Source organism: Eutrigla gurnardus, assembly GCF_963514095.1.
Source record: "Eutrigla gurnardus genome assembly, chromosome: 24".
Classification (NCBI taxonomy): domain Eukaryota; kingdom Metazoa; phylum Chordata; class Actinopteri; order Perciformes; family Triglidae; genus Eutrigla; species Eutrigla gurnardus.
In genome coordinates, this window is record NC_139935.1 from 5,337,457 (window position 1) to 5,363,076 (window position 25,620).

General features: G+C 49.7%; 1 long non-coding RNA gene and 6 pseudogenes across 7 annotated transcripts; 1 reads left to right on the top strand and 6 right to left on the bottom strand.

Annotated features, from left to right (window-relative positions):
• Window positions 1-131: 131 nt before the first annotated feature.
• LOC311009740 (trace amine-associated receptor 13c pseudogene) lies at window positions 132-1,106 on the bottom strand (annotated as a pseudogene). The gene has a single exon. The product of its transcript is annotated as a trace amine-associated receptor 13c pseudogene (transcript).
• A 747-nt stretch (window positions 1,107-1,853) lies between these two features.
• LOC311009728 lies at window positions 1,854-25,268 on the top strand. Its single transcript, XR_014596685.1, has 5 exons — window positions 1,854-1,895; window positions 6,625-6,664; window positions 12,869-12,908; window positions 22,498-22,553; window positions 24,601-25,268. It is a non-coding gene; the product is annotated as an uncharacterized lncRNA (long non-coding RNA).
• Window positions 2,453-3,433, bottom strand: LOC311009747 (trace amine-associated receptor 13c pseudogene; annotated as a pseudogene). The gene has a single exon. The product of its transcript is annotated as a trace amine-associated receptor 13c pseudogene (transcript).
• Window positions 7,806-8,786, bottom strand: LOC311009725 (trace amine-associated receptor 13c pseudogene; annotated as a pseudogene). The gene has a single exon. The product of its transcript is annotated as a trace amine-associated receptor 13c pseudogene (transcript).
• LOC311009949 (trace amine-associated receptor 13c pseudogene) lies at window positions 14,066-15,046 on the bottom strand (annotated as a pseudogene). The gene has a single exon. The product of its transcript is annotated as a trace amine-associated receptor 13c pseudogene (transcript).
• On the bottom strand, window positions 19,352-20,665 carry LOC311010219 (trace amine-associated receptor 13c pseudogene; annotated as a pseudogene). The gene has a single exon. The product of its transcript is annotated as a trace amine-associated receptor 13c pseudogene (transcript).
• Window positions 22,552-23,977, bottom strand: LOC311009724 (trace amine-associated receptor 13c pseudogene; annotated as a pseudogene). The gene has a single exon. The product of its transcript is annotated as a trace amine-associated receptor 13c pseudogene (transcript).
• Window positions 25,269-25,620: the final 352 nt, after the last annotated feature.

Sequence of the window (25,620 nt, forward strand, 5' to 3'; positions counted from 1 at the left end):
CACTGAGAGACAAAATAAGAAAGTCTGCAGGTGGAGCTGCCACACACACACACACACACACACACACACACACACACACACATCGGTACATACAGGTCCAGACAGTATGTTTCATTAAAACAGAAACGGATCTACAGGATCCTGACATTACGGGAGTGAGGCTGCAGTATTCTGAGTGTGAGGATGAGTCTGATGGCTTTTCTAAACCAGGGGTAGAACAGAGCATAAATCAGAGGGTTCATACAGGAGTTTAGCAGCAAGACCCAAGACAACACAGCAAAGTATGACAAGTTAGTGGAGGTGCCCTCTCCTGATAGAGAGGGGTAGTAATACGGGCAGAAGCACATGAGAAACACAGCTATCACAATCCCCAGAGTCCTGGCTGCCTTCCTCTCTGACTTTTTAGCGATTGGACTGGCAGCGACGGTCTGCAGCTGGATGACACGCATCTGAGACACGGCGACCACAAACACCCGCATATAGAGGACCACCATGACGGTGCAGGGCCCCACGAATGTGACCACGAGGTCGACAATGCCCGAGACGTGGTCTATGACCACCACGCACTCCCCGTGGCAGGAGCTGAAGCGATCCGGCTGGCCCAAGTGGCCCACGAGGATACAGCCGTTGTAGAGAAGAGAACCGGCCCAACACAGACAGATGGATATCTTAACTCGGTTCAGGGTGATCTTAGAGGAATAGAGCAGCGGGTCACAGATAGCCACATAGCGGTCTACAGATATGAGCACCATGTTCCCCACAGAGGCAGAGAGCAGACAGTAGGAGACGTAAGGAGTCAGAGCACACATGAGCCCCCCCAGCAGCCAGCACGTCTCCATGTAGCGCAGGGCCTCGGAGGGCATCACCAGCAGGCCCACCACCAGGTCTGACACGGCCAGAGACAGCAGCAGGGTGTTGGTGGGGGTGTGGAGCTGGCGGAAGTGTGAGATGGAGACGACGACGAGCAGGTTGAGGGCGACGGTGAGCAGAGAGACGAAGGCCAGGAGGGCGTAGAGCACAGCCTTCTCCGAGTGAGGTCGAGGCAGCCGCCTGCAGGAGGAGTTGAGGTGGGGGAAGCAGAGCGAGGGGCTCCCAGTGGCATCCATCAGGGAGGGGGAGGGGAGGAGAGGTGAGGTGGGGGCGGGAGAAATGGTCCAAGCCTCCATCAGACGACTAATTTATCCTCCCTCAACCTGCTCCTCCCAGCTCCTCCAAACACATGACGACATCTCCCCTTCATCACTTCTCCCTCTTCATCGCTCCAATCTGAGTTTCACTCATCATCCATGTCTATGATAGTGTTGTCCCTCGTGGTGATGTCATTTCATGCATGATGCCGAATGCACTAGAACTATTGAGAAGGCTCCAACCAACCAGCCTGCAGAGACAAACTCAATCATGCCATGTATAATCTGACTGACTGCCGCCACCTGCTGGCAAAAGACACTCACTTCATTCCCAGATGAATAGCTGGACTCAGATCAGCAGAGACGGGGACTCATGGCGATGTACAAATCAGTTCATCAGGCCCGATTATGGCCTTTATTTGAAGACAAAAACAAAAAAACAAAAGAAAACGTACACACACTATGTGGGTGTTTGAAAGTTGTGATTGTGTGACATCACTTTCTTTTGTTGTTGTTGCAGATATTGTAGAAACTGTTCTTTGAGTGGGTTCATTCAGTGTCCAAGTGTATAGACTTAGAGTTAGTGGTTTAAAAAAGGGGGTTTAGACACATTATTTATATGTATGACATATGCATAGTGTAATAGCTCAAACATAATATCTGTGGATCTATATATCATTCATATTTCAGCCATTTAATAACATGTTTCTTGTCATTATGACTTTCAGGCTTGCTTCATGTCGACCTATGTGAACGTCTGCCTTATGGGTAAGTCCATGAATGAATAATACACAGAAGTATAGTGTTATACTTATAGGTCATGTGTTTTTGATGAGACAGTTTTTGCACAACACTAATAATTTAAATGTTAAACAGAATGGCAGCGTGACAGAGAATGAAACTATTTGTTTATTTTGTAGTCATTTGACAGTATTGTTCTACAGGACATGCTGGAATTAAAACAACACACTGACATAAGCTGATGCACGTTTTGTTAGATGACAGTGACAGTGATTTAAAAAAAAAATACAATAAATCATACAGACCTGTAATCTTTTAGTGGAGATTTTACACTGCAAAGATAAAATGTGATGAACTTATGAAAACCTGCTTCTCACAATGACAGGAAATTTCATGTAATAACCTTTCTGCAGCACTGAGAGACAAAATAAGAAAGTCTGCAGGTGGAGCCGCTGTTGCGGACTACTCACACACACACACTCACACACACACACACACACATAGACACACACACACAAGCACACAAGCACACACATTGGTACATACAGGTCCAGACAGTATGTTTCATTAAAACAGAAATGGATCTACAGGATCCTGACATTACGGGAGTGAGGCTGCAGTATTCTGAGTGTGAGGATGAGTCTGTTGGCTTTTCTAAACCAGGGGTAGAACAGAGCATAAATCAGAGGGTTCAGACAGGAGTTTAGCAGCAAGACCCAAGACAACACAGCAATGTATGATAAGCTGGTGGAGGTGCCCTCTCCTGATAGAGAGGGGTAGTAATACGGGCAGAAGCACATTAGAAACACAGCTATCACAATCCCCAGAGTCCTGGCTGCCTTCCTCTCTGACTTTTTAGCGATTGGACTGGCAGCGACGGTCTGCAGCTGGATGACACGCAGCTGAGACACGGCGACCACAAACACCCGCATATAGAGGACCACCATGACGGTGCAGGGCCCCACGAATGTGACCACGAGGTCGACAATGCCCGCGACGTGTTCGATGACCACCACGCACTCCCCGTGGCAGGAGCTGAAGCGGTCCGGCTGGCCCAAGTGGCCCACGAGGATACAGCCATTGTAGAGAAGAGAACAGGCCCAACACAGACAGATGGATATCTTAACTCGGTTCAGGGTGATCTTAGAGGAATAGAGCAGCGGGTCACAGATAGCCACATAGCGGTCTACAGATATGAGCACCATGTTCCCCACAGAGGCAGAGAGCAGACAGTAGGAGACGTAAGGAGTCAGAGCACACATGAGCCCCCCCAGCAGCCAGCACGTCTCCATGTAGCGCAGGGCCTCGATGGGCATCACCAGCAGGCCCACCACCAGGTCTGACACGGCCAGAGACAGCAGCAGGGTGTTGGTGGGGGTGTGGAGCTGGCGGAAGTGTGAGATGGAGACGACGACGAGCAGGTTGAGGGCGACGGTGAGCAGAGAGACGAAGGCCAGGAGGGCGTAGAGCAGAGCCTTCTCCGAGTGAGGTCGAGGCAGCCGCCTGCAGGAGGAGTTGAGGTGGGAGAAGCAGAGCGAGGGGCTCCCAGTGGCATCCATCAGGGAGGAGGAGGGGAGGAGAGGTGAGGTGGGGGCGGGAGAAATGGTCCAAGCCTCCATCAGACGCCTAATTTATCCTCCCTCAACCTGCTCCTCCCAGCTCCTCCAAACACATGACGACATCTCCCCTTCATCACTTCTCCCTCTTCATCACTCCAATCTGAGTTTCACTCATCTATGTCTATGATAGTGTTGTCCCTCGTGGTGATGTAATTTCATGCATGATGCCATATGCACTGGAACTGTTGAGAAGGCTCCAACCAACCAGCCTGGAGAGACGAACTCAATCATGCCATGTATAATCTGAATAACTGCCGCCACCTGCTGGCAACTCCTCCTTGAACTGACACCTTACTGTGGTGGAGGGGTTTGAGCACCTGAATGACCCTAGGAGCTTAATGCCCCTGGTAGGGTCTCCAAAGGCAAACAGGTCCTAGGTGACAGGTCAGACTAAGAGCGGTTCCAAAGCCCATATGAAGAAAAAACACACAAGGACGTTTACGTCGCACGGACTGGCGTCACCGTGGCCCCCCCTGGAGCCAGGCCCGGGGTTGGGGCTCGCAGGCGAGCGCCTGGTGGCCGGGTCTGTGCCCACGGGACCCGGCCGGGCGCAGCCCAAAGAGCGACGTGGGCCCGCCCTCCTGTAGGCCCACCACCCGCAGGAGGGTTCAGAAGAGGCCGGTGCGGTGCGATTTGGGTGGCTGTCCTGGGCGGGTGCCCCTGCGACCCAATCCCCGGACGGTGACACTAGCCATGGGGACATGGAATGTCACCTCACTGGGGGGGAAAGAGCCTGAGCTAGTGCGGGAGGTAGAGCGCTACTGGCTAGAGGTAGTCGGGCTCACCTCCACGCACAGTCTGGGCTCTGGAACCCAACTCCTTGAGAGAGGCAGGACTCTGTTCTACTCTGGAGTTGCCCGCGGTGAAAGGCGCCGAGCTGGTGTGGGCTTGCTTATAGCCCCCCAGCTCAGCCGCCACGTGTTGGAGTTTTCCCCAGTGAACGAGAGGTTCGTTTCCCTGCGCCTTCGGGTCGGGGATAGGTCTCTCACTGTTGTTTCGGCCTACGGGCCAAACGGCAGTGCAGAGTACCCGGCCTTCTTGGAGTCCTTGGGAGGGGTACTTGAGAGTGCTCCAACCGGGGACTCCATTGTTCTACTGGGGGACTTCAACGCTCACGTGGGTAACGACAGTGTTACCTGGAGGGGCGTGATTGGGAGGAACAATTAGGAAGGGGAACAAGGAACCCTTAGGAAGGGGAAGCAGCCCTCCACCAACACTGTTTACGGTGGAGGTGGGGAGCTGCTGACTTCGACTGGGGATATCGTCGGGCGGTGGAAGGAATACTTTGAGGATCTCCTCAATCCCACTGACACGTCTTCCATTGAGGAAGCAGAGGCTGGAGACTCGGAGGTTCATCCACCCATTACCTGGGCTGAAGTCACCGAGGTAGTTAAGAAGCTCCCCGGTGGCAAGGCACCGGGGGTGGATGAGATCCGCCCTGAGTACCTCAAGTCTCTGGATGTTGTGGGGCTGTCTTGATTGACACGTCTCTGCAACATCGCGTGGCAGTCGGGGACAGTGCCTCTGGACTGGCAGACCGGGGTGGTGGTCCCTCTATTCAAAAAGGGGGACCGGAGGGTGTGTTCCAACTATCGGGGGATCACACTTTTCAGCCTCCCCGGGAAAGTCTATTCCAGGGTACTGGAGAGGAGAATTCGTCCGATATCGAACCTCGGATTCAGGAGGAACAATGCGGTTTATGTCCTGGCCTTGGAAGACTGGACCAGCTCTATACCCTCCGCAGGGTGCTCGAGGGTTCATGGGAGTTTGCCCAACCAGTCCACATGTGTTTTGTGGACTTGGAGAAGGCATTGGACCGTGTCCCTCGTGGCATTCTGTGGGAGGTACTTTGGGAGTACGGGGTCGGGGGCCCTCTGCTAAGGGCTGTTCGGTCCCTGTATGACCGGAGCAGGAGCTTGGTTCGCATTGCCGGCAGTAAGTCAAACCTGTTCCAGGTGCATGTTGGACTCCGGCAGGGCTGCCCTTTGTCACCGGTCCTGTTCATTATTTTTATGGACAGGATTTCTAGGTGCAGCCGTGGGCCGGAGGGGATCTGGTTCGGGAGCCACTGGATTTCATCCCTGCTTTTTGCGGACGATGTGGTCTTGTTGGCTCCTTCGAGCCAGGACCTCCAGCATGTCCTGGGGCGGTTTGCAGCCGAGTGTGAAGCAGCCGGGATGAGGATTAGCACCTCCAAATCTGAGGCCATGGTTCTCGACCGGAAAAAGGTGGCTTGCTCCTTCCAGGTCGGGGGGGAGTTCCTGGCTCAAGTGGAGGAGTTTAAGTATCTTGGAGTCTTGTTCAAGAGTGAGGGAAGGATGGAACGTGAGATTGACAGGTGGATCGGTGCAGCGGCCGCAGTAATGCAGTCGTTGTATCGGTCCGTCGTGGTGAAGAGAGAGCTGAGGCGAAGCTCTCGATTTACCGGTCAATCTACGTTGCTACCCTCACCTATGGTCATGAACTTTGGGTCGTGACCGAAAGAATAAGATCCCGGATACAAGCGGCCAAAATGAGCTTCCTCGGCAGGGTGGCAGGGCGCTCCCTTAGAGATAGGGTGAGGAGCTCCGTCACACGGGAGGTGTTCCAGGCATGCCCCACCGGGAGGAGACCCCGAGGAAGACCCAGGACACGCTGGAGTGACTATGTCACCCGGCTGGCCTGGGGGAGAGGGAAGTCTGGGCGTCCCTGCTCAGGCAGCTGTCCCCACGACCCGGTCCCGGATAAGCGGAAGAATATGGATGGATGGATGGACCTGCTGGCAAAAGACACTCACTTCATTCCCAGATGAATTGCTGGACTCAGATCAGCAGAGACTGGGACACATGTGCAAATCAGTTCATCAGGCCCGATGATGGCCTTTATTACAGCAAAACAAAAGAAAACGTACACACACTATGTGGGTGTTTGAAAGTTGTGATTGTGTGACATCACTTTCTTTTGTTGTTGTTGTTGCAGATATTGTAGAAACTGTTCTGTGAGTGGGTTCATTCAGTGTCCAAGTGTATAGTTAGTGGTTTAAAAAAGGGGGTTTAGACACATTATTCATAATAGCTCAAACATAATATCTGTAGGTCTATCAATCATTCATATTTTAGCCATTTAATAACATTTTTCTTGTCCATTCTGATTTTCAGGCTTGCTTCATGCCGACATATGTGAACGTCTGCCTTATGGGTAAGTCCATGAATGAATAATACACAGAAGTATAGTGTTATACTTATAGGTCATGTGTTTTTGATGAGACTTCTGAGATGCCAGTTTTTGCACAACAATAATAATTTAAATGTTAAACAGAATGACAGCGTGACAGAGAATGAAACTAGCAGGGTTTTATGTATTTGTTTATTATTGTTTGTCATTTGACAGTATTGTTGTACAGGACATAACTCATGCTGGAATTAAAACAACACACTGACATAAGCTGACAGACGTTTTGTTAGATCACAGTGACAGTGATTTAAAAAAAAAAAATACAATAAATCATGCAGACTTGTAATCTTTTAGTGGAGATTTTACACTGCAGTGAGACTAAATACTCCCAAAATGGCACTGCACAACAGTCATATTTTCTTGCAGAGTTGAGTAAAAACTAAAAGTAAAATAAGTTAAACTCTAAAATCCAATATAAGAGTATTTCCTAAAAGTACATTACCTAGGAAGTGTGATTTAGCGTATTGGGATCACTGAAAACAGAAAAGCAAAGCCCTTTGAACTCCGTTATAAACTGCAGCATGTCGTCAGTAAAGACACAGTGATTTAGCAGAAATTATGAAAATCTGCTTCTCACAATGACAGGAAATTGTTGTCACTTTGAAAAGTTTCATTCTGTTATGTGTAATAATTTTTCTGCAGCACGTGTGAGGCAAAATAAGAAAGTCTGCAGCTGGAGCCCCCCCCCCACACACACACACATAGACACATACAGGTCCAGGCAGTATGTTTCATTAAAACAGAAACGGATCTACAGGATCCTGACTTTACGGGAGTGAGGCTGCAGTATTCTGAGGGTAAAGACGAGTCTGATGGATTTAAAATAATACAATAAATCATACAGACCTGTAATCTTTTAGTGGAGATTTTACACTGCAAAGATAAAATGTGATGACATGGGGAACTTATCAAAACCTGCTTCTCACAATGACAGGAAATTTCATTCTCTTATGTGTAATAACCTTTCTGCAGCACTGAGAGACAAAATAAGAAAGTCTGCAGGTGGAGCCGCTGTTGCGGACTACTCACACACACACACTCAAACACACACACACATAGACACACACAGGTCCAGACAGTATGTTTCATTAAAACAGAAACGGATCTACAGGATCCTGACATTACGGGAGTGAGGCTGCAGTATTGTGAGGGTAAAGACGAGTCTGATGGATTTTCTAAACCAGGGGTAGAACAGAGCATAAATCAGAGGGTTCAGACAGGAGTTAATCAGCATGAGCCAAGACAACAGGGCGTAATAAGACAAGTTAGTGGAGGTGTCCTCGCCTGCTAGAGAGGGGTAGTAAAACGGGCAGAAGCACATTAGAAACACAGCTATCACAATCCCCAGAGTCCTGGCTGCCTTCCTCTCTGACTTTTTAGCGATTGGACTGGCAGCGACGGTCTGCAGCTGGATGACACGCAGCTGAGACACGGCGACCACAAACACCTGCATATAGAGGACCACCATGACGGTGCAGGGCCCCACAAATGTGACCACGAGGTCTACAATGCCCGAGACGTGGTCGATGACCACCACGCACTCCCCGTGGCAGGAGCTGAAGTGGTCCGGCTGGCCCAAGTGGCCCACGAGGATACAGCCGTTGTAGAGAAGAGAACAGGCCCAACACAGACAGATGGATATCTTAACTCGGTTCAGGGTGATCTTAGAGGAATAAAGCAGCGGGTCACAGATAGCCACATAGCGGTCTACAGATATGAGCACCATGTTCCCCACAGAGGCAGAGAGCAGACAGTAGGAGACGTAAGGAGTCAGAGCACACATGAGCCCCCCCAGCAGCCAGCACGTCTCCATGTGGCGCAGGGCCTCGATGGGCATCACCAGCAGGCCCACCACCAGGTCGGACACGGCCAGAGACAGCAGCAGGGTGTTGGTGGGGGTGTGGAGCTGGCGGAAGTGGGAGATGGACACGACGACGAGCAGGTTGAGGGCGACGGTGAGCAGAGAGACGAAGGCCAGGAGGGCGTAGAGCAGAGCCTTCTCCGAGTGAGGTCGAGGCAGCCGCCTGCAGGAGGAGTTGAGGTGGGAGAAGCAGAGCGAGGGGCTCCCAGTGGCATCCATCAGGGAGGGAGGAGGGGAGGAGAGGTGAGGTGGGGGCGGGAGAAATGGTCCAAGCCTCCATCAGACGCCTAATTTATCCTCCCTCAATTTATCCTCCCTTTATCCTCCCAGCTCCTCCAAACACATGACGACATCTCCCCTTCATCACTTCTCCCTCTTCATCACTCCAATCTGAGTTTCACTCATCTATGTCTATGATAGTATTGTCTATCGTGGTGATGTCATTTTATGCATGATGCCATATGCACTGGAAGGCTCCAACCAACCAGCCTGGAGAGACAAACTCAATCATGCCATGTATAATCTGAATAACTGCCGCCACCTGCTGGCAACTCCTCCTTGAACTGACACCTTACCGTGGTGGAGGGGTTTGAGCACCCGAATGACCCTAGGAGCTATGTTGTCCGGGGCTTAATGCCCCTGGTAGGGTCTCCCAAGGCAAACAGGTCCTAGGTGACAGGTCAGACTAAGAGCGGTTCCAAAGCCCCTATGAAGAAAAAACACACAAGGACGTTTACGTCGCACGGACTGGCGTCACCTGGTCCCCACCCTGGAGCCAGGCCCGGGGTTGGGGCTCGCAGGCGAACGCCTGGTGGCCGGGTCTGTGCCCACGGGACCCGGCCGGGCGCAGCCCAAAGGAGCGACGTGGGCCCGCCCTCCTGTAGGCGCACCACCCGCAGGAGGGTTCAGAAGGGGCCGGTGCGGTGCGAATTGGGTAGCTGTCCTTGGCGGGTGCCCCTGCGACCCAATCCCCGGACGGTGACACTAGCCATGGGGACATGGAATGTCACCTCACTGGGGGGGAAAGAGCCTGAGCTAGTGCGGGAGGTAGAGCGCTACTGGCTAGAGGTAGTCGGGCTCACCTCCGCGCACAGTCTGGGCTCTGGAACTCAACTCCTTGAGAGAGGCAGGACTCTGTTCTACTCTGGAGTTCCCCGCGGTGAAAGGCGCCAAGCTGGTGTGGGCTTGCTTATAGCCCCCCAGCTCAGCCGCCACGTGTTGGAGTTTTCCCCAGTGAACGAGAGGTTCGTTTCCCTGCGCCTTCGGGTCGGGGATAGGTCTCTCACTGTTGTTTCGGCCTACGGGCCAAACGGCAGTGCAGAGTACCCGGCCTTCTTGGAGTCCTTGGGAGGGGTACTTGAGAGTGCTCCAACCGGGGACTCCATTGTTCTACTGGGGGACTTCAACGCTCACGTGGGTAACGACAGTGTTACCTGGAGGGGCGTGATTGGGAGGAACGGCCTCCCCGATCTGAACCCGAGTGGGGTTCTGTTATTGGACTTCTGTGCTAATCACGGTTTGTCCATAACGAACACCATGTTCAAGCATAAGGGTGTCCTTCAGTGCACGTGGCACCAGGACACCGTAGGCCGGAGGTCCTTGATCGACTTCGTGGTTGCGTCGTCCGGCCGTATGTCTTGGACACTCGGGTGTAGAGAGGGGCTGAGCTGTCAACTGATCACCACCTGGTGGTGAGTTGGATCCGCTGGCAGGGGAGGAAGCTGGACAGACTTGGCAGACCTAAACGTGTTGTGAGGGTCTGCTGGGAACGTCTGGTGGAACCCTCTGTCAGGGAGGTCTTCAACTCCCACCTCCGGGAGAGCTTTGACCAGATCCCGAGGGAAGCTGGGGACGTTGAGTCTGAATGGACCTTGTTCTCCGCTTCCATTGTGGACGCGGCTGTTCGAAGCTGTAAGGTCCCCGGTGCCTGTCGTGGTGGCAATCCCCGAACCCGGTGGTGGACACCGGAAGTAAGGGATGCTGTCAAGCTGAAGAAGGAGTCCTACCGAACCTGGTTGGCTCGGGGGACTCCCGAGGCAGCTGACAGGTACCGGCAGGCCAAGCGTGCTGCAGCGCGGGCGGTCGCTGAAGCAATGGTTCGGGTCTGGGAAGAGTTCGGGGAGGCCACGGAGGAGGACTATCGGTCGGCCTCGAGGAAGTTCTGGCAAACCATCCGGCGCCTTAGGAAGGGGAAGCAGCCCTCCACCAACACTGTTTACGGTGGAGGTGGGGAGCTGCTGACTTCGACTGGGGATATCGTCGGGCGGTGGAAGGAATACTTTGAGGATCTCCTCAATCCCACTGACACGTTGAGGAAGCAGAGGCCGGAGACTCGGAGGTTCATTCACCCATTACCCGGGCTGAAGTCACCGAGGTAGTTAAGAAGCTCCCCGGTGGCAAGGCACCGGGGGTGGATGAGATCCGCCCTGAGTACCTCAAGTCCACTTCTCAGCCTCCCCGGGAAAGTCTATTCCAGGGTACTGGAGAGGAACATTCGGCCGATAGTCGAACCTCGGATTCAGGAGGAACAATGCAGTTTTAGTCCTGGCCGTGGAACACTGGACCAGCTCTATGCCCTCCGCAGGGTGCTCGAGGGTTCATGGGAGTTTGCCCAACCAGTCCACATGTGTTTTGTGGACTTGGAGAAGGCATTGGACCGTGTCCCTCGTGGCATTCTGTGGGAGGTACTTTGGGAGTACGGGGTCGGGGGCCCTCTGCTAAGGGCTGTTCGGTCCCTGTATGACCGGAGCAGGAGCTTGGTTCGCATTGCCGGCAGTAAGTCAAACCCGTTCCAGGTGCATGTTGGACTCCGGCAGGGCTGCCCTTTGTCACCGGTTGTGTTCATTATTTTTATGGACAGGATTTCTAGGCGCAGCCGTGGGCCGGAGGGGATCTGGTTCGGGAGCCACTGGATTTCATCCCTGCTCTTTGCGGACGATGTGGAATAAGAAAGAATAAGATCCCGGATACAAGCGGTTGAAATGAGCTTCCTCCGCAGGGTGGCAGGGCGCTCCCTTAAGGCTGAATTATGCTTCCGCGTCGACACAACGCAAGGGGGCTTGCGGACCCCTTACGTCCTTGCGGACCCCCCTTACGTCAACGCAAGGGCCTGACGTGTGCCTCCCAAAAATCCTAGACCCGCGTCGAGGCGACGCAACAGCAACGCAACAGCAACGCAACACCAACGCAGCGGCATCGGCTGTGATTGGTCCGCTAACTACATCCGCTGGAGACCGCTATCCGGTTTCCACTCATAAACACCGCCATTTAAACTTTTAAAAGGCTACTTTTATTGTTTTCACCTCGTTTTATTGTTTGCACCTTCTCGCTTTTGCACAAAGAAATAAAACACCAAGTTCTGAAAAATTGTGGACGTTTAAAGCCGGAAAGTAAACAAATACGCTATAACGAGGCTACGACGATATACGCCAAGAGTCTCGGTCGGTCGGTCAGTCTTTACAAAAAACATAGCGCCCTTTACCGGTGTGGCATTGAATTGCATTTCGACACGTAAACCCAACGCAGAACCATCACGGTCTCCAAGCAACTGCGTGGCCGTTGCGTTGCCGTTGCGTTATCACTACGCGGAAGCATAATCAGGCCTTTAGAGATAGGGTGAGGAGCTCGGAGTAGAGGCGCTGCTCCTCCACATCGAGAGGAGCCAGTTGAGGTGGCTCGGGCATCTGTATCGGATGCCCCCTGGACGCCTCCCTCGGGAGGTGTTCCAGGCATGCCCCACCGGGAGGAGACCCCGAGGAAGACCCAGGACACGCTGGAGTGACTATGTCACCCGGCTGGCCTGGGGAGAGGGAAGTCTGGGCGTCCCTGCTCAGGCAGCTGCCCCCGCGACCTGGTCCCGGATAAGCGGAAGAATATGGATGGATGGATGGACCTGCTGGCAAAAGACACTCACTTCATTCCCAGATGAATTGCTGGACTCAGATCAGCAGAGACGGGGACACATGTGCAAATCAGTTAATCAGGCCTGATTATGGCCTTTATTTGAAGACAAAAACAGCAAAACAAAAGAAAACGTACACACACTATGTGGGTGTTTGAAAGTTGTGATTGTGTGACATCACCTTCTTTTGTTGTTGTTGTTGCAGATATTGTAGAAACTGTTCTTTGAGTGGGTTCATTCAGTGTCCAAGTGTATAGACTTAAAGTTAGTGGTTTAAAAAAGGGGGTGTAGACACATTATTTCACATATGCATAGTATAATAGCTCAAACATAATATCTGTAGATCTGTCTATCATTCATATTCTAGCCATTTAATAACATGTTTCTTGTCCATTCTGATTTTCAGACTTGCTTCATGTCGACATATGTGAACGTCTGCCTTATGGGTAAGTCCATGAATGAATAATACACAGAAGTATAGTGTTATACTTATAGGTCATGTGTTTTTGATGAGACTTTTGAGACGCCAGTTTTTGCACAACACTAATTTATATGTTAAACAGAATGACAGCGTGACAGAGAACGAAACTAGCAGGGTTTTATGTATTTGTTTATTATTGTTTGTCATTTGACAGTATTGTTCTACAGGACATAACTCATGGAATTAAAACAACACACTGACATAAGCTGATGCACGTTTTGTTAGATCACAGTGACAGTGATTTAAAAAAAAAAATACAATAAATCATGCAGACTTGTAATCTTTTAGTGGAGATTTTACACTGCAGAGAGACTAAATACTCCCAAAATGGCACTGCACAACAGTCATATTTTCTTGCAGAGTTGAGTAAAAACTAAAAGTAAAAGAAGTTAAACTCTAAAATCCAATATAAGAGTATTTCCTAAAAGTACATTACCTAGGAAGTGTGATTTAGCGTATTGGGATCACAGAAAACAGAAAAACAAAGCCCTTTGAACCCTGTTATAAACTGCAGCATGTCTTTAGTAAAGACACAGGGATTTAGCAGAAATGATGAAAATCTGCTTCTCACAATGACAGGAAATTGTTGTCACTTTGAAAAGTTTCATTGTGTTATGTGTAATAACTTTTCTGCAGCACGTGTGAGGCAAAATAAGAAAGTCTGCAGCTGGAGCCGCCACACACTCATTGATACATACAGGTCCAGACAGTATGTTTCATTAAAACAGAAACGGATCTACAGGATCCGGACTTTACGGGAGTGAGGCTGCAGTATTCTGAGGGTAAAGACGAGTCTGATGGATTTAAAATAATACAATAAATCATACAGACCTGTAATCTTTTAGTGGAGATTTTACACTGCAAAGATAAAATGTGATGACATGGGGAACTTATGAAAACCTGCTTCTCACAATGACAGGAAATTTCATTCTCTTATGTGTAATAACCTTTCTGCAGCACTGAGAGACAAAATAAGAAAGTCTGCAGGTGGAGCCGCTGTTGCCGACGACACACACACACACACACACACACACACACACACACACACACACACACTCAAACACACACACACATCGATACATACAGGTCCAGACAGTATGTTTCATTAAAACAGAAATGGATCTACAGGATCATGACTTGGCGGGAGTGAGGCTGCAGTATTGTGAGGGTAAAGACGAGTCTGATGGATTTTCTAAACCAGGGGTAGAACAGAGCATAAATCAGAGGGTTCAGACAGGAGTTAAGCAGCGAGACCCAAGACAACACAGCAAAGTAAGACAAGTTAGTGGAGGTGCCCTCTCCTGATAGAGAGGGGTAGTAATACGGGCAGAAGCACATTAGAAACACAGCTATCACAATCCCCAGAGTCCTGGCTGCCTTCCTCTCTGACTTTTTAGCGATTGGACTGGCAGCGACGGTCTGCAGCTGGATGACACGCAGCTGAGACACGGCGACCACAAACACCCGCATATAGAGGACCACCATGACGGTGCAGGGCCCCACAAATGTGACCACGAGGTCGACAATGCCCGAGACGTGGTCGATGACCACCACGCACTCCCCGTGGCAGGAGCTGAAGCGGTCCGGCTGGCCCAAGTGGCCCACGAGGATACAGCCGTTGTAGAGAAGAGAACAGGCCCAACACAAACAGATGGATATCTTAACTCGGTTCAGGGTGATCTTAGAGGAATAGAGCAGCGGGTCACAGATAGCCACATAGCGGTCTACGGATATGAGCACCATGTTCCCCACAGAGGCAGAGAGCAGACAGTAGGAGACGTAAGGAGTCAGAGCACACATGAGCCCCCCCAGCAGCCAGCACGTCTCCATGTAGCGCAGGGCCTCGATGGGCATCACCAGCAGGCCCACCACCAGGTCTGACACGGCCAGAGACAGCAGCAGGGTGTTGGTGGGGGTGTGGAGCTGGCGGAAGTGTGAGATGGAGACGACGACGAGCAGGTTGAGGGCGACGGTGAGCAGAGAGACGAAGGCCAGGAGGGCGTAGAGGAGAGCCTTCTCCGAGTGAGGTCGAGGCAGCCGCCTGCAGGAGGAGTTGAGGTGGGAGAAGCAGAGCGAGGGGCTCCCAGTGGCATCCATCAGGGAGGAGGAGGGGAGGAGAGGTGAGGTGGGGGCGGGAGAAATGGTCCAAGCCTCCATCAGACGCCTAATTTATCCTCCCTCAACCTGCTCCTCCCAGCTCCTCCAAACACATGACGACATCTCCCCTTCATCACTTCTCCCTCTTCATCACTCCAATCTGAGTTTCACTCATCTATGTCTCTGATAGTATTGTCCCTCGTGGTGATGTCATTTCATGCATGATGCCATATGCACTGGAACTATTGAGAAGGCTCCAACCAACCAGCCTGGAGAGATGAACTCAATCATGCCATGTATAATCTGAATAACTGTCGCCACCTTCTGGCAACTCCTCCTTGAACTGACACCTTACCGTGGTGGAGGGGTTTGAGCACCTGAATGACCCTAGGAGCCATGTTGTCCGGGGCTTAATGCCCCTGGTAGAGTCTCCCAAGGCAAACAGGTCCTAGGTGACAGGTCAGACTAAGAGCGGTTCCAAAGCCTCTATGAAGAAAAAACACACAAGGACGTTTACGTCGCACCGACTGGCGTTACCGGGGCCCCACCCTGGAGCCAGGCCCGGGGTTGGGCCTCGCAGGCGAGCGCCTGGTGGCCGGGTCTGTGCCCACGGGACCCGGCCGGGCGCAGCCCAAAGGAGCGACGTGGGCCCGCCCTCCTGTAGGCCCACCACCCGCAGGAGGGTTCAGAAGGGGCCGGTGCGGTGCGATTTGGGTGGCTGTCCTGGGCGGGTGCCCCTGGGACCCAATCCCCGGACGGTGACACTAGCCATGGGGACATGGAATGTCACCTCACTGGGGGGGGAAGAGCCTGAGCTAGTGTGGGAGGTAGAGCGCTACTGGCTAGAGGTAGTCGGGCTTACCTCCACGCACAGTCTGGGCTCTGGAACCCAACCCCTTCGAGAGAGGCAGGACTCTGTTCTACTCTGGAGTTGCCCGCGGTGAGAGGCGCTGAGCTGGTGTGGGCTTGCTTATAGCCCCCCAGCTCAGCCGCCACGTGTTGGAGTTTTCCCCAGTGAACGAGAGGTTCGTTTCCCTGCGCCTTCGGGTCGGGGATAGGTCTCTCACTGTTGTTTTGGCCTATGGGCCAAACGGCAGTGCAGAGTACCCGGCCTTCTTGGAGTCCTTGGGAGGGGTACTTGAGAGTGCTCCAACCGGGGACTCCATTGTTCTACTGGGGGACTTCAACGCTCACGTGGGTAACGACAGTGTTACCTGGAGGGGCGTGATTTGGAGGAACGGCCTCCCCGATCTGAACCCGAGAGGGGTTCTGTTATTGGACTTCTGTGCTAATCACGGTTTGTCCATAACGAACACCATGTTCAAGCATAAGGGTGTCCATCAGTGCACGTGGCACCAGGACACTGTAGGCCAGAGGTCCTTGATCGACTTCGTGGTTGTGTCCTCCGGCCGTATGTCTTGGACACTCGGGTGAAGAGAGGGGCTGAGCTGTCAACTGATCACCACCTGGTGGTGAGTTGGATCCGCTGGCAGGGGAGGAAGCTGGACAGACTTGGCAGACCTAAACGTGTTGTGAGGGTCTGCTGGGAACGTCTGGTGGAACCATCTGTCAGGGAGGTCTTCAACTCCCACCTCCGGGAGAGCTTTGACCAGATCCCGAGGGAAGCTGGGGACGTTGAGTCCGAATGGACCTTGTTCTCCGCTTCCATTGTGGACGCGGCTGTTCGAAGCTGTGGCCGCAAGGTCCCCGGTGCCTGTGGTGGTGGCAATCCCCGAACCTGGTGGTGGACACCGGAAGTAAGGGATGCTGTCAAGCTGAAGAAGGAGTCCTACCGAACCTGGTTGGCTCGGGGGACTCCCGAGGCAGCTGACAGGTACCGGCAGGCCAAGCGTGCTGCAGCGCAGGCGGTCGCTGAAGCAAAGGTTCGGGTCTGGGAAGAGTTCGGGGAAGCCACGGAGGAGGACTATCGGTCGGCCTCGATGAAGTTCTGGCAAACCATCCGGCGCCTTAGGAAGGGGAAGCAGCCCTCCACCAACACTGTTTACGGTGGAGGTGGGGAGCTGCTGACTTCGACTGGGGATATCGTCGGGCGGTGGAAGGAATACTTTGAGGATCTCCTCAATCCCACTGACACGTTGAGGAAGCAGAGGCTGGAGACTCGGAGGTTCATCCACCCATTACCCGGGCTGAAGTCACCGAGGTAGTTAAGAAGCTCCCCGGTGGCAAGGCACCGGGGGTGGATGAGATCCGCCCGAGTACCTCAAGTCTCTGGATGTTGTGGGGCTGTCTTGATTGACACGTCTCTGCAACATCGCGTGGCAGTCGGGGACAGTGCCTCTGGACTGGCAGACCGGGGTGGCGGTCCCTCTATTCAAAAATATGGATTTATGGACAGGATTTCTAGGCGCAGCCGTGGGCCTGAGGGGATCTGGTTTGGGAGCCACTGGATTTCATCCCTGCTCTTTGCGGACGATGTGGTGTTGTTGGCTCCTTCGAGCCAGGACCTCCAGCATGTCCTGGGGCAGAGTGTGAAGCAGCCGGGATGAGGATTAGCACCTCCAAATCTGAGGCCATGGTTCTCGACCGGAAAAGGTGGCTTGCTCCCTCCAGGTTGGGGGGGAGTTCCTGCCTCAAGTGGAGGAGTTTAAGTATCTTGGGGTCTTGTTCACGAGTGAGGGAAGGATGGAACATGAGATTGACAGGCGGATCGGTGCAGCGGCTGCAGTAATGCGGTCGTTGTATCGGTCCGTCGTGGTGAAGAGAGAGCTGAGCCGAAAGGCCTATGGTCATGAACTTTGGGTCGTGACCGAAAGAATAAGATCCCCGATACATGCGGCCGAAATGAGCTTCCTCCACAGGGTGGCAGGGCGCTCCCTTAGAGATAGTGTGAGGAGATCTGTATCGGATGCCCCCTGGACGCCTCCCTCGGGAGGTGTTCCAGGCATGCCCCACCGGGAGGAGACCCCGAGGAAGACCCAGGACACTCTGGAGTGACTATGTCAGCGGAAGTCTGGGCGTCCCTGCTCAGGCAGCTGCCCCCGTGACCCGGTCCCGGATAAGCGGAAGAATATGGATGGATGGATGGATGGACCTGCTGGCAAAAGACACTCACTTCATTCCCAGATGAATTGCTGGACTCAGATCAGCAGAGACGGGGACACATGTGCAAATCAGTTCATCAGGCCCGATTATGGCCTTTATTTGAAGACAAAAACAGCAAAACAAAAGAAAACATACACACACTATGTGGGTGTTTGAAAGTTGTGATTGTGTGACATCACTTTCTTTTGTTGTTGTTGTTGTTGCAGATATTGTAGAAACTGTTCTGTGAGTGGGTTCATTCAGTGTCCAAGAGTATAGACCTAAAGTTAGTGGTTTAAAAAAGGGGTTTAGACACATTATTTATGTATGACATATGTGCAGTATAATAGCTCAAACATAATATCTGTAGATCTGTCTATCATTCATATTTTAGCCATTTAATAACATTTTTCTTGTCCATTCTGATTTTCAGGCTTGCTTCATGCCGACATATGTGAACGTCTGCCTTATGGGTAAGTCCATGAATGAATAATACACAGAAGTATAGTGTTATACTTATAGGTCATGTGTTTTTGATGAGACTTCTGAGATGCCAGTTTTTGCACAACAATAATAATTTAAATGTTAAACAGAATGGCAGCGTGACAGAGAATGAAAAAGGCAGGGTTCTATGTTTTTGTTTATTATTGTTTGTCATTTGACAGTATTGTTCATGCTAAAGGACATAACTCATGCTGGAATTAAAACAACACACTGACATAAGCTGATGCACGTTTTGTTAGATCACAGTGACAGTGATATATATATATATATATATATATATATATATATATATATATATATATATATATATAAAAATAATACAATAACGTACAGACTTGTAATCTTTTAGTGGAGATTTTACACTGCAGTGAGACTAAATACTCCCAAAATGGCACTGCACAACAGTCATATTTTCTTGCAGAGTTGAGTAAAAACTAAAAGTAAAATTAGTTAAACTCTAAAATCCAATATAAGAGTATTTCCTAAAAGTACATTACCTAGGGAAGTGTGATTTTGCATTTTGGGATCACAGAAAACAGAAAAACAAAGCCCTTTGAATCCTGTTATGTCGTCAGTAAAGACACAGTGATTGTGCAGAAATTCTGAAAATGTGCTTCTCACAATGACAGGAAATTGTTGTCACTTTGAAAAGTAGTGTCAATTATGTTTATGTGTAATAACTTTTCTGCAGCACGTGTGAGGCAAAATAAGAAAGTCACACACAAACATAGACACATACAGGTCCAGACAGTATGTTTCATTAAAACAGAAACGGATCTACAGGATCCTGACATTACGGGAGTGAGGCTGCAGTATTCTGAGGGTGAGGATGAGTCTGTTGGCTTTTCTAAACCAGGGGTAGAACAGAGCATAAATCAGAGGGTTCAGACAGGCGTTAAGCAGCATGAGCCAAGACAACACAGCAAAGTATGACAAGTTAGTGGAGGTGCCCTCTCCTGATAGAGAAGGGTAGTAATACGGGCAGAAGCACATTAGAAACACAGCTATCACAATCCCCAGAGTCCTGGCTGCCTTCCTCTCTGACTTTTTAGCGATTGGACTGGCAGCGACGGTCTGCAGCTGGATGACACGCATCTGAGACACGGCGACCACAAACACCCGCATATAGAGGACCACCATGACGGTGCAGGGCCCCACAAATGTGACCACGAGGTCGACAATGCCCGAGACGTGGTCTATGACCACCACGCACTCCCCGTGGCAGGAGCTGAAGCGGTCCGGCTGGCCCAAGTGGCCCACGAGGATACAGCCGTTGTAGAGAAGAGAACAGGCCCAACACAAACAGATGGATATCTTAACTCGGTTCAGGGTGATCTTAGAGGAATAGAGCAGCGGGTCACAGATAGCCACATAGCGGTCTACGGATATGAGCACCATGTTCCCCACAGAGGCAGAGAGCAGACAGTAGGAGACGTAAGGAGTCAGAGCACACATGAGCCCCCCCAGCAGCCAGCACGTCTCCATGTAGCGCAGGGCCTCGATGGGCATCACCAGCAGGCCCACCACCAGGTCTGACACGGCCAGAGACAGCAGCAGGGTGTTGGTGGGGGTGTGGAGCTGGCGGAAGTGTGAGATGGAGACGACGACGAGCAGGTTGAGGGCGACGGTGAGCAGAGAGACGAAGGCCAGGAGGGCGTAGAGCACAGCCTTCTCCGAGTGAGGTCTGGGCAGCCGCCTGCAGGAGGAGTTGAGGTGGGAGAAGCAGAGCGAGGGGCTCCCAGTGGCATCCATCAGGGAGGGGGGGAGGAGAGGTGAGGTGGGTGCAGGAGAAATGGTCCAAGCCTCCATCAGACGCCTAACTTATCCTCCCTTAACCTGCTCCTCCCAGCTCCTCCAAACACATGACGACATCTCCCCTTCATCGCTCCAATCTGAGTTTCACTCATCATCTATGTCTATGATAGTATTGTCCCTCGTGGTGATGTCATTTCATGCATGATGCCACTCTAACTATTGAGAAGGCTCCAACTTGAATTAGAAAGCGGAAAGCATTTAATGAATCCAGTTAAATGGAATAGAACATGAGAAAAAGCAGATAACGTTTGAAAATGGTCTTTGTGCATCATTATTGATATTTAATTAGAATTAGTTTATTGAAAAGGGGACAGTGCAATGTCATAAAACACATGGTTACACATGGTTAAAAAAGCCAGAATTAGCCAGAAGGCTAGTTTTCATCTGTAGTCCCCTGGCCATGATGTAAAAAAGGCAATAAAATTACAATTAAAAAAGAAGAAAAGAAAAGAAAATACATGTCCAAGATAATACAAAATACATATGCAAACACTTACTATACAATTAAGAAAAAATGCAACAACACATTATCATAACATCAAAACAGGCTTATCTTTTAGTGTTGGCAGCTCTAGGTGTTGATAAGCCACGTTTTCAATTTTTTTGTGAAGGCCTTGTATGTTGTGAGCAGTTTAACCTCCTCAGGTACTGAGTTCCACAGACTTGCACTTCTTACTGACCAGGCCGACTTACTGAAAGTGCTCCTACGCAAAGGAATATAACAGTCACCTCTGACAGAGCCTCGAGTGACACGCTCAAGGCTGTTTCTTTGGCTGATGAACTCTGCCAGAGGATCTGGAGCCAATTTATGCAGTACTTTATAGGTCAGTTTTAAGTCTACAAATGTGTGAAGACTGTCCCAATTTAAAATACTGTATTTTTTAAAATTGCACAGTGATGATAGTGCCTAGGTTTTTTATCCATAACTTTAATTGCTTGTTTGTACAAGATTTCCAATGGTTTTTTTTAAACTCTGACCAGCCTGGGACCAGCTGGTTAGGCAATAGTTGAAGTGACTGAAAATTTGCGAGATTTAACTTGATTTTTTTACACAATTTGTCAATATGGGCTTTAAATGAAAGCTCTGAATCTATTATTATCCCAAGATATTTATATTGGCTGACAATTTTTTCTCCATTAACATGTATGTTGGGGTCAGGGGATACTCGATTTGTTTTAGTGAAATACATGCCTACAGTTTTAGAAACGTTTAGCTGTAGACAGCACTCCTGCAACCAAGTTGTAACACAGGACATAGTTTTAATGAGTTTAGCGGCAACAGTGTCTTTGGTGTGACCATGAACAAAGAAAACCGTGTCGTCTGCATACATTAAGCATTCAGCCTCAGGACAAATAGTGGGCAAATCATTAATATAAAGACTAAATAGAAGGGGGCCTAATATTGACCCCTGAGGGACTCCGGAGGTTAGCCTAAGAGGGTCAGATCTGCAGTTGTTAACTGATACAGATTGTGTTCGATCATGCAGATCTGATTCAATCCAGCTCACAGTATTTTGAGACCTTGGTAAGAAGAACAGAATGATTTACTGTGTCAAATGCTTTCCTGAGGTCCAAATTTGAGTCGACGGCGTGCAAACCCAGCCGTGTTGAGCGTCTAACATAGAAGGTGACGTTTCCATCCATGCACACTTGGAGTTAATGGGTTTGGATCTATCTTATAGGCCTCATAAAGTTGAGCAAACATCCTCTGGAGAAGATTGCCAGCTCCATTGATAGTGGCCTGCTGGCGCCCCCATGTGGCCACAACCAGAACATGCATGTCCTGTGACTGGGGGCCAATGCAGCAGGTTTACAGAGTGTATGATTGTCCAGATGTGCACCTAAAGAACTGGCCTGTAACTTGTTCACTTGGGCCTAAAGACACGGTGGATGTGGGTTTCATTCACTGCTTCTTATTTAAATGTTCCCATTTGTTATACTTTATCACAGTCAACCAGCATGAAGATATGTATATGATTTTTGTACATTTATATTCACTTGTTTATGATTTCTTGGTGCTTATGACAAAATGGTAAATATACAGGAGACCTTTGTTCCACTGAATGAATATAGTTGACATCTGTTTTTCATTCTAGGTGCAGTGCGAGGTCACATAAACCACGGACAACAACGCTCTTCACTCGGCAAGGAGGTGAGTACTCATGAGACCAACCTGTTCAGTGTGTGAGAAAATGAGAAGCGTGAAAAGTAACAGATCATTTCAGGTGTGTCTACAGGACTTTGTCCTCCCGGGAGTGAGGCTGCAGTATTCTGAGGGTGAAGATGAGTCTGATGGCTTTTCTAAACCAGGGGTAGAACAGAGCGTAAATCAGAGGGTTCAGACAGGAGTTAATCAGCATGAGCCAAGCCAACAGGGCGTAATAAGACAAGCTGGTGGAGGTGTCCTCTCCTGCTAGAGAGGGGTAGTAATACGGGCAGAAGCACATTAGAAACACAGCTATCACAATCCCCAGAGTCCTGGCTGCCTTCCTCTCTGACTTTTTAGCGATTGGACTGGCAGCGACGGTCTGCAGCTGGATGACACGCAGCTGAGACACGGCGACCACAAACACCCGCATATAGAGGACCACCATGACGGTGCAGGGCCCCACAAATGAGAACAACAGATCTAGCGTGCCCGAGACGTGGCTGATGACCACCACGCACTCCCCGTGGCAGGAGCTGAAGCGGTCCGGCTGGCCCAAGTGGCCCACGAGGATACAGCCGTTGTAGAGAAGAGAACCGGCCCAACACAGACAGATGGATATCTTAACTCGGTTCAGGGTGATCTTAGAGGAATAGAGCAGCGGGTCACAGATAGCCACATAGCGGTCTACAGATATGAGCACCATGCTCCCCACAGAGGCAGAGAGCAGACAGTAGGAGACGTAAGGAGTCAGAGCACACATGAGCCCCCCCAGCAGCCAGCACGTCTCCATGTAGCGCAGGGCCTCGATGGGCATCACCAGCAGGCCCACCACCAGGTCTGACACGGCCAGAGACAGCAGCAGGGTGTTGGTGGGGGTGTGGAGCTGGCGGAAGTGAGTGATGGAGACGACGACGAGCAGGTTGAGGGCGACGGTGAGCAGAGAGACGAAGGCCAGGAGGGCGTAGAGCAGAGCCTTCTCCGAGTGAGGTCGAGGCAGCCGCCTGCAGGAGGAGTTGAGGTGGGGGAAGCAGAGCGAGGGGCTCCCAGTGGCATCCATCAGGGAGGAGGAGGGGAGATGAGGGCAGGAGAAATGGTCCAAGCCTCCATCAGACGCCTAATTTATCCTCCTTATCACCCTCCCTTTTTCCCAGTAACCCGAAGAGATGACGTCACTTCTGTATTTCATCGTAATCGTCAACTCCACCTACATGATCTTTTCACATTTCACCCTCTATGGTATGAATTTTGATATTAATGAGGGGAAAAACATGTGTGATGTTTTCCCTGCTTTAAATGGGAGACTTAAAAGAATCTCTATATACATGTTAATTGTTGTAAATCTTTATTCAAGGCAACATTGTACCATAATGGAAAAAAGGTTCATGCAGAAAAAAAGAATATATTTCTCGAAGATATCAATTTCTGTAATCAAACGCATGTATCTGTATTTTAATGCATTTCACATATTTAATAGAAAAGTAACGTCAGATGTGGATCTGACGTTACTTTTCTACACGTGGGTGTACCATCGTGGAACAACAAATCATAATATCATCAAATGATCACATCAAAACATTATCATCAATGTTTATTTAAAGGAAAAATATCCACCAGAACTTCACCCTTAAAATCATGGATCATGTCCAGTTTTTGAAACACTTGTTTACTTTTCAGTGAATGGCACTCAGACTTCCGGGAGGTGATTAACTGGATGGAAATGACTGAAAAAGGCATGTTTTCAGAGGGAAAAAAGGGCCATGTGTCGTCTTATTTTCAGTGTCATTGGTTAGTTATTTAGCATTGAACAACGAACCGGGTGTTTCATTTGATAGAAAGCTAAAATAGGAGGCAACACTGTGGCGTAGACTCTGAGATTTTTGTGCCACTTTCATGTACGTATAGTAAATAAACTGTATTTCCCCAAATGCTGAAGTATTGTTTTAGTAATAATAATGGCTGAAATGTTAAGAAGGATAAAGTAGTATCTGAAAGCATAAAGCAAAGACTTTGTAATGTCTTGATCTCTTGGTTGAACACCTGTGTTTCATAGATTTCGGTGCCCTCACGCCTCCGGATGAGAAGCTGCGTTTGAGCACCACGTTTTGAAGGCCCATCAAACTGGCATCTACGACCACATCTGGGATCCAAAGGTCTCGTTCCTCATGTTAAATCTATCTGTCAATGATACAGGATTGAAGACTGACGTATCTATAAAGGGAGAATTGCAAAAAGTTGTCTTGAGGTGGGAAACTTTTCAGAGACTTGTCCTCAGCTGGAAGTACACCAGACGTGCCTTGTTTACCTGTTTACATCCTCACAGTTTATGTTTTTTAACACCTCAGATTGGCCCGGTGCCTCGGTGGTTTGGAGGTGTTACTTTCTAGAGCTCGCTCTGCTAACGAGGCTCACTCTCAGACCGTCAACAGTTTGTTTTGCTGTTTCCACTGAGCAGTTTTTAATTTGATCTCAGAGGCATTGCTTCATCTGTGTAAATATTTGCATGTGTTTTGTGTGCATGTTATTCCCCTACAGTCACGTTAAGGTGACCAATTATGTTATTATGAACTCGCCAGAAATTGCATCTGTATTGTCTGTCAAAAGAATGTTTTAATTTCCCAACTAAAATGAACAGTTTGTTGAAGCTAGTGCCAGAACCAGCAGCTGCAGGCCCAGAACCAGCAGTTATACAGAACCAGCAGCTACAGGCCCAGAACTTGACCTGCTATTAAAAATATCTTAATAAACAGTGATAAATGAATGGCCTTGTGTTACATTATTTGACATTAATAGTTATGAAATTGTATATTTTGATGTAGGTGAGTGTTTTTTAAGCTTACCTTGTATATTATTATTTGTAAATGTTGTTTTTAGCAGTTAAAGTGATGTAAAGTGCACAGAGCAACAATAAGTGTTTGCATGCAGAGATATCCAGGTAAGGAAATGAATGAAATGCTGCTGCATATTTATAAATAAAACTCATATATTAATCAGTGTTAATGTGTTATATCTAAATGAATACATTATGAAATTCAAAACATAAAATAAAAGGTATATGTATGTATATACAGTA